Below are 12,927 nucleotides of genomic sequence, written 5' to 3'. Positions count from 1 at the left end.
TCCTGCTCCCAGCAGGAATTTTAATGATTCAGGGGGGATGGGGTAATGAACCACGAGACATTAGGACTGCAAGGGTGGGAGAGGTGAGAGGATCCAGTGGCAGCTGTGGCAGGATAATGTCATATTATTAACAGAACCAGGGAAGGGGATAGGGGGCCTAATTTGCAGGCCTGGATCATATTTTTAAATTTGGGAGGGGACTGGGGATGAGGATGTATAGCCTGACAGGGCCATATATGACATTTGGGGAAAATAGGGAGGAAAAGAACCAGGCCGTAGGCTCCTTCTAATTTTTTTTTTTTTTTTTTTACAGTGCTACTTAACTGTATCAAGTTATCCGGTCACCCAAAGCCAAAACATTTTAGACCAGCTCTAAAGTTTGTATCAGTTCTATTTGGCTATCTAAGCTGGACAGAGCTAAGTTAGCCAAATAACTTATCTCCTACTTAAAACACCCCTGAAAAGCCTCTTTTTTATTTGGCTAAAATGTAGCTGGATAAGTGGCTCGCTATTCAGAAACTTGCCATTTACATCAGGTCCAATTTTTCTCCTGACTTAGGGCCCATCTCGGAATTGAAGGGCCATCAAACTCCCTATGGGGCTTTCTCGGGTTCTTCCGACAGGGCTGTTTCTTCACTGACATGATTAAGAGAGGATAATTCTTGAAAATGTATCACAGATATAGTCCAATAAAAAGGTATAGCCCACATCTTGTTTGTTGACCCTTAATTCTGACAGGAGGGGAAGACAAGCTCTGAAGACCCTTAGGCTTTGGATGACTTATCTTTCTGAGTACAAATTAAACAACCACATTAGTGAGTTTTGTCTCACAAATACAATTTACTGAAGTGCTTGGTGAGTATGGATGACTTGGCAAATAGTATAGTTTCTTCTAGTGAAACTAAAAAAAAAAAAAAAACCCAACACACAATCAATAGTTTCTATATCTCTAGCAGTGAACTCTGTGTGCTCCCAACCATGGCACTTTCTCTGTATTGGTACTGAGTCAAGTTTGCAGATTTACTTCTCCATCAGAAACATGTTACTTTACCTGTTTGTAAGTGAAATCCTTTCCCCAAAATCCAAATAGCTCCTTATCTGAGAATAGGGGGGGGGGGGAGGGGTGTTTCAGATTCCAAAATGTTTTGGTTTTTTTCAATTTTGGGATTTGTTTTTACTGGGTATTGTTTCATTTAATGTTTATTTTGTTTCTGTTCCTTTGCAGAAGTGAAATAGACATTAACAAACAAAAACAAAACAAAATGAAATGAAATAGGGCCTCCTTGAGTCTCCCTCCCTCCCAATCTAAAAGAGTGCCAGGGTCAGGAACCATCCTGACCCCCACTTACCCTATCCACTGGGGGTCCTCTGTAGTAAAGAGGGCAGGAACAACGCCTATTCACATCCTTCTCCTGGGTTGTCCCCTTTCAAATGTCACTGGTCTGCCCTGAGATCAGCGCTATAGCAATTTCTAAATGCTGCCAGTCTCAGGGCCGGCTAGCACCATTATCTTGTGTGGACATATGTTTGTATGGCTGTACAAGAAAATGGTGCAGGCCGGCCCTGAGACTGGTGCCATTTTAAAGTCCTTATGGCACCAGTCTCAGAGCCGACCGGTGCCATTTGAAAGTGGATGACTTGGGGCAGGAGGCAAGTGGACATCCCTTCTGCCCCTCATAACTCCCATAGATGGGCAAAGTGGGGGCCAGGGTGATTCCTGGTGACTAGTACCTTTTCAGGAGGAGACTGTAGGGCTGTAGGGACCCTGGGTCCTAACCATTTTTTGTTTGGGGGGGGGGGAAATTGGAGGATCTGGGCTACTTGATAGTGAGGAGTGCAGCCCACAACTTTGTTTTGGAGCAGTCCTGAGGGGAAGCCTTGAGTCAGCCCCAGGGAGGCCCCGGGGAAGCATTGGGTCAGCCTCGGGGGAGATCCCAGGGAAGCCTTCGGTCAGCCACTGTGATATCCCAGGGAGGTCCCAGGAAAGCTTCGGGTTGGCCCTGGGGAAGCCTGAAATGTCATTGGATGGGGTTTTTTCTTTTCTTTTCAAAATGAAGCAAAAATAAAATCAATTCAATTTCATTGGGGTTTGTTTTTCGTTACATTTTAAAAATGTAATGAAATGAAATAGGTCATGTTGTTGACATTTCTTATCTTATTTCACACAAATACACATCAGAGAAACCTCTGAAACATACTTGTGTAGCCTTTGTGAGTGGAGGAGTAGCCTAGTGATTAGAGCAGCAGGCTGTGAACCAAGAAAACCTGCATTGAAAATCCCACTGGTGCTCATTGTGACCTTGGGCAAGTCACTTCACCCTCCATTGCCTCAGGTATAACCTTAGATTGTGAGCGCTGGAAATAACAGCATGGAATCTGCTTTGTTGTGCTGAAAAGCGGAATACAAATCACATAAATAAACTCTTTGGTGAAAAAACTATTTGAGCAAGTTCACAAGCCTGGCAGATTGTAAATTGACTTCTTAAGATAGAGAAGGTAATTTGCTCTGGAAACAAGGCGTATAGTATATACTTCCTTCCACTAAGGATGCTTTCACTCAAAATCTTCCTGGACTCCAAGGTCTTTTCCCTCTCCAAGAAGTTCTGGCAGGTCCACCCTTGAACTCCAGCACCTTCCCCAGAGAAGAACTAGAAGGAAAGATCAGAAAGCCTTATTTGTGTCTCTGTCCGACACCGTCCAGTGGGAAGGGTCTGCAACACCAGTAAACTCCTTAACCTTATCCATGGGTATATGTGGAGACACTTAGACCGCATCTTTGAAAAACCTGTGCAGGCGCATATGTACACGCCTATGGCGGCTCACAAAAAAGGACATGGCCATATTATAACATGTGCACATGGTATAAAATAGGCTGTGTGCACAATTTTATATGGGCACACGCAAGTGCGTGCAAATGCCACCTCTACCACGTAGGTGGGGAGGATTTTAGTAGACACGCATGCCAACACAATTACCAGTTTCCCCAGTTTGTTCTCATTTCACCCAGGTAAAGGATAGGATTTCCTAAACACGCCTAATTAATTAGCCTCCCTTTTACCCTGTTAGGACCTACCCTTAAAACCTGCTGACTAGCCAGGTTTTTTTTTGTTATCGGACTTACACGCATCCATAGCAGAAGTAAAGTCACGCGGTAGGGGACCCCGGAGCGTGCTTGTGTACATAAGTATTTACATGCTGGTTTCATCGATAAATCCTGAAATGCCCAAGCCCTGCAAAGGCCATGCCCAATGCCCTGCCCCATTTTTGTAAAAAAAAAAAAATGTTTCCATGAACCGGGCGCCTGTTAAAATCCACTCAGCACGCGCCAGCCCAACTTCTGAGCATATCTCACGGCTTTGGCACACACCTGGCTTTTAAAATTCACTCCCTAGGTAAGTAGTAAAAGGCACTTTAGGGACAACCTTATATCTGCCAGTTCTTGTGAACTGTATTCTCTAAGCTTGCCAATTTGTTTTCTAGAACATTTATCTTTCCTCAAAGCATAATTTAAGGGCTATCTCCTCTTTGTTATGAGCAATAGTTCTTAACGCTGATATTTTGAGCCAAAATTGTGGAAACAGTTTCACAGGAAAATCTAAGAAATTAAATAGGTGGATAAGTTTATCACCATCTATGTAATCAATTTCAAAGTTTCCTGGTTGTAGACATCTTTGTGAGGATTGATACTGCTTTCAGGAGCATGCCTAAGGAGACACAGTAACAATAGATGTATCTCCTACAACTTATGGTATATTTCCCCTTTCTCTAGTCCGGGGGACTCCTGCTGAATTCCTCATATACGGACTGATACAGTAAAGTCCGCGGGAGAGCGGGCGAACCCCCACTCTCCCGATGCGCGCACAGGCCACACTCCTGTGCCCGCGTTTCTGTATTTAAATGAGGCCCGGCGGTAAAAACAGGCAAAAGGAGGCGCTAGGGACACTAGCACATCCCTAGCACCTCCTTTTGGACTGGAGCGGCGCCTGTCAGCGGGTTTGACAGCCGACACTCAATTTTGCCGGCATCAGTTCTCGAGCCCGCTGACAGCCACGGGCTCGGAAACCGGACGCCGGCAAAATTGAGCGTCCAGTTTTCGGCCCGACAGCTGAGGGCCGACTTCAATTTTTATTTTTTTTTTTACCCTTCGGGACCTCCGACTTAATATCGCCATGATTTTAAGTTGGAGGGTGCACAGAAAAGCAGTTTTTACTGCTTTTCTGTGCACTTTCCCAGTGCCCGAAGAAATTAGCGCCTACCTTTGGGTAGGCGCTAATTTCTGAAAGCAAAATGTGCAGCTTGGCTGCACATTTTGTTTTCTGAATCGCGCGGGAATACCTAATAGGGCCATCAACATGCATTTGCATGTTGAGGGCGCTATTAGGTTTGGGAGATTGGATGCGCATTTTCGGCCCCTTACTGAATAAGGGGTAATGCTAGCACGTCGAAAACGCGCATCCAATGGCGGGTTAACAGTGCGCTCTGTCAGAGTGCACTGTACTGTATCGGCCCGATTGTTTCTTGTTCCTCTGTAGCCTGCAGGTCTGCCTCTTGCAGCACAAATTTTGCTCTGGCTCCCGCTGACCGCCAAGGGAATTCCCTCCCCTGGCTCCTTTGGAAAACTGAATCAATGAATCCATTTTAGCCAGAGCACTGCCTAATACTTCATCCAGTAGCAGTGGCAGCGGCTGAGGAAGGCTTCTGATGCTGTCACCAGCACTCACTCCTCTATCCAACCTCCGGCCATGGCTCTCCTCTCAGTAGCAAATACAAAGTAATCAATAGAGCCATGGATTAGCATTGAAGCCTCCTTAGGAAATGTCTTAACCTTGCCTTCATAGGTTCCCATCACAGGATTTTTGATATAGTGTACATATATGAAACTCAATTGTGTAAAGGAAAAAAATCCTTAAGGCTCTTAGCATGTAGATGTAGGTGTGAATGCCTGCTTCAGAGCACCGAGTTGGCTTCTCTCACTTGTTTGATCACTTTAAGCAGTGTTTTACTCAGTTCTTTAATGAAAACTGGAGAAAGGCTAAGTAGGCATTCAAGAAACAGCATTTGATCTACAAATCATTTTGTGCTTACCATAGTCTCACTAGCACATGAAGTAGCTGTTTTGGCAATAGAGATAAAAATAATCTCACACTTACAAAACGGATTGCTTATATTAGTATTTTGTAAATAACATGTACTTTTTTAATCAATCAGATACATGCATGCAAGATTCTTTATTATGATTTTTTTGACCAGCTTTTTGAATAAAGATTCAACCAAGGTGGCATCCAAGATTAAACCAGAGGAAGGAGAGAACAAATCATAACATATCACATTGGCAAACAATGCAATCAGCACTCAAGTATAAAGATTAAAAACTAGAATGAACAAATAAAAGCTAGCACACATGCATAGCTATTAAAAATAAGTAGGAGTAAATAAAATTAGCACACCTAAATAAACACTGCAGTTGGTAAATAGTGCAAAAATTAAAGCACCTTCAGTTTATAGGAATTAAAAGCCTATATGAACGAAAAGAAATATACAGGATAAGCAATGAAAATAAGATGAGAACAGATAAACAGAGGCATAAATAAAACGAGATTAGTGCAGGTAAAATAAGTAGTAAAAATGAAATATGCCATAAAAATGATCTAATAAATAATGTCTACATGCAGACTGCTGAGAGAACTTGGTTCAGGTTACCAGCTAGCATTATTCAAGGTATATATATATAACAAATCTTAAACAGGAAGTGTGTGAATTTCAGTCAGTTGCATCTACCATCAAAGGCCTGGCAGAAAAGTCTTGTTTTCACATGCTTTTTTAAGTGGAGGTAGTCCAGGATAATGATGCCTCTGAGGACCTTGAAGGTTAGAGATAGGGTTTTACATTTGGCTCTGCAGATCACCTGGAAGCCTGCAAAGTTTTTGCACGATGGGTGTAATGTGGTCACGCTGCTTGCAACCCACTAACAGATATATGATGCATTCTGAATTAGCTGAACCTGGTGTAATCCTTTTGTGGTCAGACCATTATACAGACAGGGCCGGTGCAAGGGTCTGTAGTGCCCTAGGCAGACCAATTTAATACTGCCCCCCCCCCCTCCAAACCCACCCTGAGTTGAATGCGCCCCTCTGACAGTGGTTCATATATAGAGTTATGGTCGCTCTCTCTCTCTCTCATTGCCCCTTTTTTCACATTTTGAAAGTGGCACCCAAACATCTCCTGATGGCACCCCGCCCACTGACGCTGCCCTAGGCGAGCGCCAGTCCCACCTAATGCTTGCGCCAGCCCTGTATACAAAGCGTTACATTAGTCCAACTGTAATTTTATCAGAGCAAGGACTACTGGTGTCAAAATCTTCACCTCAAGGTATGGATGGAGTTTGAGTAGTTGATGTAGATGGTAGAAGCAGTTTTTAAAGGTTGCCTGACTTTTGGGTGATGAGGTTAATGCAAAGTCAGGCTCCTAACCTGTAATTTTGGGGAGAATTCATTTTTCCCAAAAAGTGTTTTAATGTCGGGAATCTGGCTGCTTATATTAAGAACTCAGAGAAGCTCAGTTTCAGTTAAATTCATGCAGAGTTTGTTCATTTTAGCCTATTCTTGAGTAAATGTGGGACATGAAGATGCATTTCTCACACCTGTTGGTAGTTTCCACCATATGCTGAACCTGGATGCTCCAATCTAGGAGTTTATTGGAACTGAAGGTGCAGGAGCTTAGAAAAGATTTAGCTGTAATTTATTTTCCTAATATAAGGTATATAAGTCAGTACATAAAAAGAATGAAGGAACAAAATATGTACAGTCTAGTCAGGGGTGCAAGTAGATTTTAATTCTTACCGGTACGGTACTAACCCCACCCCATGCCCACCCCCAGCTCCATCCCCAACTAAGACTGAATGAGGCAATTGTCCTTTATGTGCCATCATTTATTATATTTCAATAAAGGTTAACAAATAAAACAAAAAAAATATATAAGGTAAAAATATATAAGGTAATGAATGATGTCTTGTTATAGATTCTCTTCTGACCTGAGGAAAGCACTATTAGCTCCTTAGTTAAGAAATGTATTGTTAGTCCAATAAAAAAAGTATCACCTTATATATTTTTTGTTTTTATTTGTTAAGCTTTATTTCTATTCATTCAAGTGGCAGCCACACTACTTTATATTATTTACTGTGTTACTACAAAAGAAAATTTCATTTACATAGTTCCTGTCATTCAAATTGTATCGCTTAGGATTATTATTATCTGATATATTTACAGCTGGATAATGTATGCACAGAAAAAAAATATGTTCATATCTGCTAAGTCATCCAGCTCCTGAAGAGAAATTTCAGGCCAGTCCTGGTTTTGACAAATCAGCACCAGCAGTGCTGAATTCAAATAGTAGACGCAGAGACCAGACTACAAATACCAGAATGCACTGAGATGCAAGTTCAAAAAACAGAATGATCTAGACATGGCAGTTCTGCATTTAATTTTCACGCACAGCTCCAGATCCTCAACAGCCCAGGGAGCCCTAACCTGATGACTCCACTTTCAGAGTTTTCACAGATTGCTGTCAAACAGGCCCTGAAAAACCAAGACTGGCTCTGCTGTTCCTTAGAGCCTGAAGCAGGGTGCTTGCCCATCATGTTGTTTCTTCCCCTGGTTGTGATTCCGTGTTGTAAAAATAAACAAAGATTCTGCTTTTAACACCTTTACATCACTGCATTATGTTCCTTCATGTACAAGTGACTCACATCATAAAAGCCTGCCATTCGTTATGATTATGTCTTTTGTATAGCGCATATCAGATGAACATGGCACTGTACAGAGACACATAAGGGCCAGTCCCTACTCTTTGGAGCTTACAATCTATTCAAGAGGACAAGACACCCAGGAGTAGAGAGCACACAACAAAGAAGAGAACAATTGCTCTGCTCCTTCACAAACCCCTCCCCTGCTGTGTCCTGTAGGCAGACTGAAGGAGAGGGGCTGAACCCTGTCTCTGTGGCTTGCTGGTAGTGCATACCATCGGAAAATGTCTTCCCAGTATTCCTTAGCCAGACCATACCTGCTGTAGCACTGAATCTAGAAGAAGAAAGGAGAAAGGGAGCTATATGATACAAACATTTAAATATGTAGCAAGCTTCAGTAAGGTGTCAGAAAGTTGTATTTTTTCCTAGAAAGAAAAGCTATAATATAAAGCTGAAGGGAAGGAGACTAGGAAGGAATGTAAAAAAAATCCTTTTCCTCTGAAATGGTGCTAGACACTAGGATGTCCTCAATGAATATTCATGCAAGAAATTTGCATACACATGATCTCAATTGTATGCAAAACTATATCATGCATATTCATTAGAGATGTCCTGAAAACCCAACCGATATGTGGTCCTCAGGGAGCAGAGGTCCCCACTCCTGATTTATCTGGTGAATGAAGCAGTCCCTTCATTTTTACTTCCATATTTCTCTACTCTTTTACATTTAATGGTCTTGATTCTCTTGCCTTGTGTCTGTTTAAAGGGAAGTCCCTCTTACAGTATATAAGGACCTCAAGGTCTTATTTGCTGAATTTCAATTTGTTTTCTTCAATCTAAATCACAAGTAGAGGGTCAAATTTTAAAAAAGTTCCAGGTAACTAGGACCTAGGACTACAATTCTGAATTGTCCTGTTTCCATTTCATTATTTTAAATAATCATAGATTTTCTGAAATTAATTTGGAATAGGTGGTCCCTGACCCATAGCATTATTGTTAGCATTCCAAAAATTATGTTTATATCTCTGCATCTTTTATTCTTAAATGAAATGTTGAAAATAGAACAACCGTAATTCAGTAAAAATTGCCTAGGTTATTATGTATTTATTTTCTATTTTCTAGCATAAGATATGATGGCAGATAAAGCCTGTAAGAGATTCATCTGTTCTTACTTTTTATCTTTCTCGCTGCATTGCAAAAGCCATCTTACTTCTGCTTTTATCTTGACTTCCTCACAGCTAAGGATCATCTAGGTCTACCCCCTGTTTTCTTGAATTCTGATACAGTTTTTGCTCCTACCGCTTTCCTTTGCACTTCAGGGTTAAGGAATAATATTTTGAAAACAGTGTATCATTACAATATGCTTATCCTTTATTAAATGCTTTACTGTACAACTAAAAATGCAAGAGACATTTAAAAAAAAAACAAACACATCTAATACATCATGAAGCAGCAGAGGGCAGTAACACACCATGCAATAACAGGTCCAGTCTGCAGGAAGATTTCTATTTACTGCATAAACTATCAAGAGCTGTCAAGCCCTGTGCATGCAGAACTCTTCTCTTTCCTTACAGAACATTTTGCAGAAATGGAATACTAATCCCATGTAAATTGTTTCTTCTCCTTTAAAAAAAAAATGTATAAAGACTATAATAGCACAATCTCAAGAGAATTTTCTCAGGGGACTTATTGCATTGGACAAGAATAAAGGGCCCTTTTCTTTGAAGAGGGTGATTTTATACATCCCAAATAACTTGCATTGCAAATATGCATGCAAGTTCCACCAGCTTTCAAAGTGGACTTACATGCCTAGGTCTGCTTTGAAAATGAGCCGAAACTATCCCGCACAGATTACACCTGCTATTTGGTTTGCACAAAATGTCCCTGAAAATGTACATGCATATGCTCTAATTTTATAAAGTATGTGGGTAAGCCCATACCTTGCCCCAATTCCATACCCAGGAATGGCTCCACTTAGTCCAGAAAAAAGTGCACACAAACGTGGCACATGTACCCGCATATGGAGTGGGCAATTTTATAAAACACTGCTTTTCGCACACAGGTTCCATTGAAATTTACCTCTTAAATTGTCAGTTCAAACTTGACTCAGGTAATCTCACCTGAGAGACCAATGGTCAAATGGGAATGGAAAGTGAATTATCATCTCACTTAGAGGAGATCACCCCAGAGTATGGATGAAGCATAGAGGTGGGACAGAGCATGCAAGCTCGAGTTTTTACTGTCCTGGCATACTAATTAAACACCTTTCATATGCATTAACTTTACTAGAAATACAAAAAAAAAACCTTGCACATTTGGGGATTTAAATTTTTAACATCAAGTTGAACCTTTTAAGGATCAAGCAACACCATGGGAAATAAACCCCAAAAAGTTTTCAGGTCATTATCAGTCATGGTCAAAAGGAAATTAGATTGCTTGTGTTTGTTAAAACAGAAATGGATCAATTTTGGTATCAGCCAAAGTTACACAGGGAATTCATGGCAAGTGCAGGATTTCAGCAAAAGAATTCCTGATCCTTTGCTTCAGCCTCTAATCTCTGGCTACTGTATAATTTTACATCTACATATATAACCCTATATATGCTTGCAAAATAAATGTAATCTAAAAAAAAGCAGATATTGTATAGGGATGAACAGTGTTCATTTAGTATTTAAAATATTAAAATGATGGTAGAAATTACCAGATATGGATTTTATTTAACTACCCTGATATTATGGGATGATTAAATACAATAACAGATTCTAATCCAATAAAAATCTACTCCTGAGGAGCAGCTAGATTGGGCCCTGCATTTTTTTGAATTGTGGTCCTCACAAACTAAAAAGCTATTCATATCTACATTAAAATGAATTGTGTAAGTCTATATAAGGCTGTATGCAGATATGAAAATGTGCAATGGTCTAGGGGCAAAGGTTGAGACTTAGAGCCAGGAACTGCCTTGGTTATGGGCAAATAACTTTATCTTCCTGCTCCCCTGGATTTAAATTACTAATGCCTTCATTATACAGTACAAGTTTGTGAAATCTGCACCCATACAATGATGAAATTTGCACCCATACAATGTGTACAATGTGGCAATGAAATTGCAAGTCACACTAAAGTGGCTGAGATCAATGTGCCTCAAATATAGTTAAATGGATCTCACCTAGTGGGATGGTTCAGTTTTTCATCCCAAATCAAATTGTTCTTCTCTAAGAATACTGTCAATTAGTGTATAGCAAGTGGCAATTATAAGACTAGTTTTAGTGAACAAGGACATCTGACTTTAGAAACTAAAGCTACCAATTTTTTTTTTCAGTAAATCCATGTTTTCAAATAGTAAGTTTATAGTCATAAACAATCTGAGCTAACTTTGAATTGGTAATCTAAACATAAAAGGCTCTGTATCTCTGTGTCAATACATTTCCAGTCATTTATTTCTTCTTCCTTCTAATTACCTCATATATCAAAATTTGTCTTGAATTTTAAGTTTAATGGGGCTTTCTCAGATATGTTTAAATATGCTTAAATATGACATATTGTTTCTAATACAGTCATAGGCTCAGGTGAAATCTGGTATATACTAATAAATGAATTTTTAGCAATTTATAAGAGCAATACAATAATTTTGATACTTTCCATTTAATGGTCAGTTTGAATATTGTATAATTCAGAGACTTTGGTAAGATACAACAGAGAGGGACTACAATAGTCTACATATGGAAACCAAGGGGAAAATAATGTTTTACAAAAACATATTTTATTTTTATTATAAACAAAAGTAGATTTTCTTTACTTTTGTGCAGGAATTTTAGAAATGTGAACCAGACAACATTCACGGGGTTAGATTTATCATTATGAATCAAGGTAAATTACAGTTAAGTCAAATGTTACAATTTCTAAATTCTTCATATAATTAAAAAATGCTGGCTTTATAGTTAAAGTTAAGGAGGTATTTAAGAGCCAAAATCAACAATTGATGAAAGAATATCCCGTATTCCCTCATACTAAGACTTTTCATGTGTTGTTTATTAGGTAATGTAATTAAAAAAATTTCACCATAGAAGAACACAATGTTAGCTAAGTAGAAATGCATACACATGAATGAATAGCACTGTAATATAGGATCTAAGAGCCTTTGAAGGCAATGATAAGTTTAACTTTTGAATTTGTGGGTCTAACCTGCATCAGGAACTGTTTATTTTATCCTTCTTTCATCACAGGGCATTATCAAAGGAATGACTCAAGGTAATCAGATCTTCAACTGACCTGGTAGGGGGTTAGAGTACAACCAAGAAACTTAATCAAAAATCATATTACTATGAAGTAAAATAACTTTACACATTCATATTTTTAGTTCTAAAGGTTTTTTTTTTCATTTTGTAAAATGGAATGAATTGAATAAACTATCTGACTGCTTCCTAAATATACATATAAATAACCTGAAAAGGTTGGACCCAGTTGTGGATCATCAACGAATATCATATAAATACATCCAAGAAAAAGAAGCTCTATTGATCCTACAAGTTGTCAACCAAAGATGTACCAAAAGTTATATCACAAACGAAGAGATATTGGAAAGTTGAGATAGACTGAATAGAGAGAGTTCAGAGCAGAGAGCTACCATAAGAGCTATCTTATGAGAGCAGTCAAGAATACAAATATGGATGTGCAGAGGCAAAAATTCAGTTTTGGATTGTTTATTCTTTTTGTATATAGAAATCATTCATTTGGTTCACGTCAGACAAAAAATAATTTTACTTGTTTTATTCATTCAATTATTTCCCATTTACACCAATGGGAGAAGTAATGCAGTCTATTTTGGGCTCACAAACCAAGGTTTTTTAATAATTTCTTATGAAATTTGTGGGTAGACATAATCAGAAGAGCTGATGGCACTTCAATGCACTGACAGTGTGTTGGGGAAGCGTGCCCTCAGGCCCTGTTAGGAGCTGGGAGATGCGGTCCCATCTAAAGTAGGAAGTGAGCCCTTGGGCCAAGGCACGGCTCAGGGAGGAGCCCCAAGACACACCATGGGAGATGAGCTGGTACGAGCACAGGTGGAGCAGGAGCAAGGCTGAAGCGAAGACAAGGCGAGGATTATCCGGAACATGAACTAGGCAGGCTCAGACCTCCACTGGACCTACACGCACCAATGAGACCCAGCAACACAATGCTGATCTTGA

This window comes from Rhinatrema bivittatum, chromosome 3 (genome assembly GCF_901001135.1).
Source record: "Rhinatrema bivittatum chromosome 3, aRhiBiv1.1, whole genome shotgun sequence".
Classification (NCBI taxonomy): domain Eukaryota; kingdom Metazoa; phylum Chordata; class Amphibia; order Gymnophiona; family Rhinatrematidae; genus Rhinatrema; species Rhinatrema bivittatum.
Note: the sequence above shows the minus strand (reverse complement) of the source record.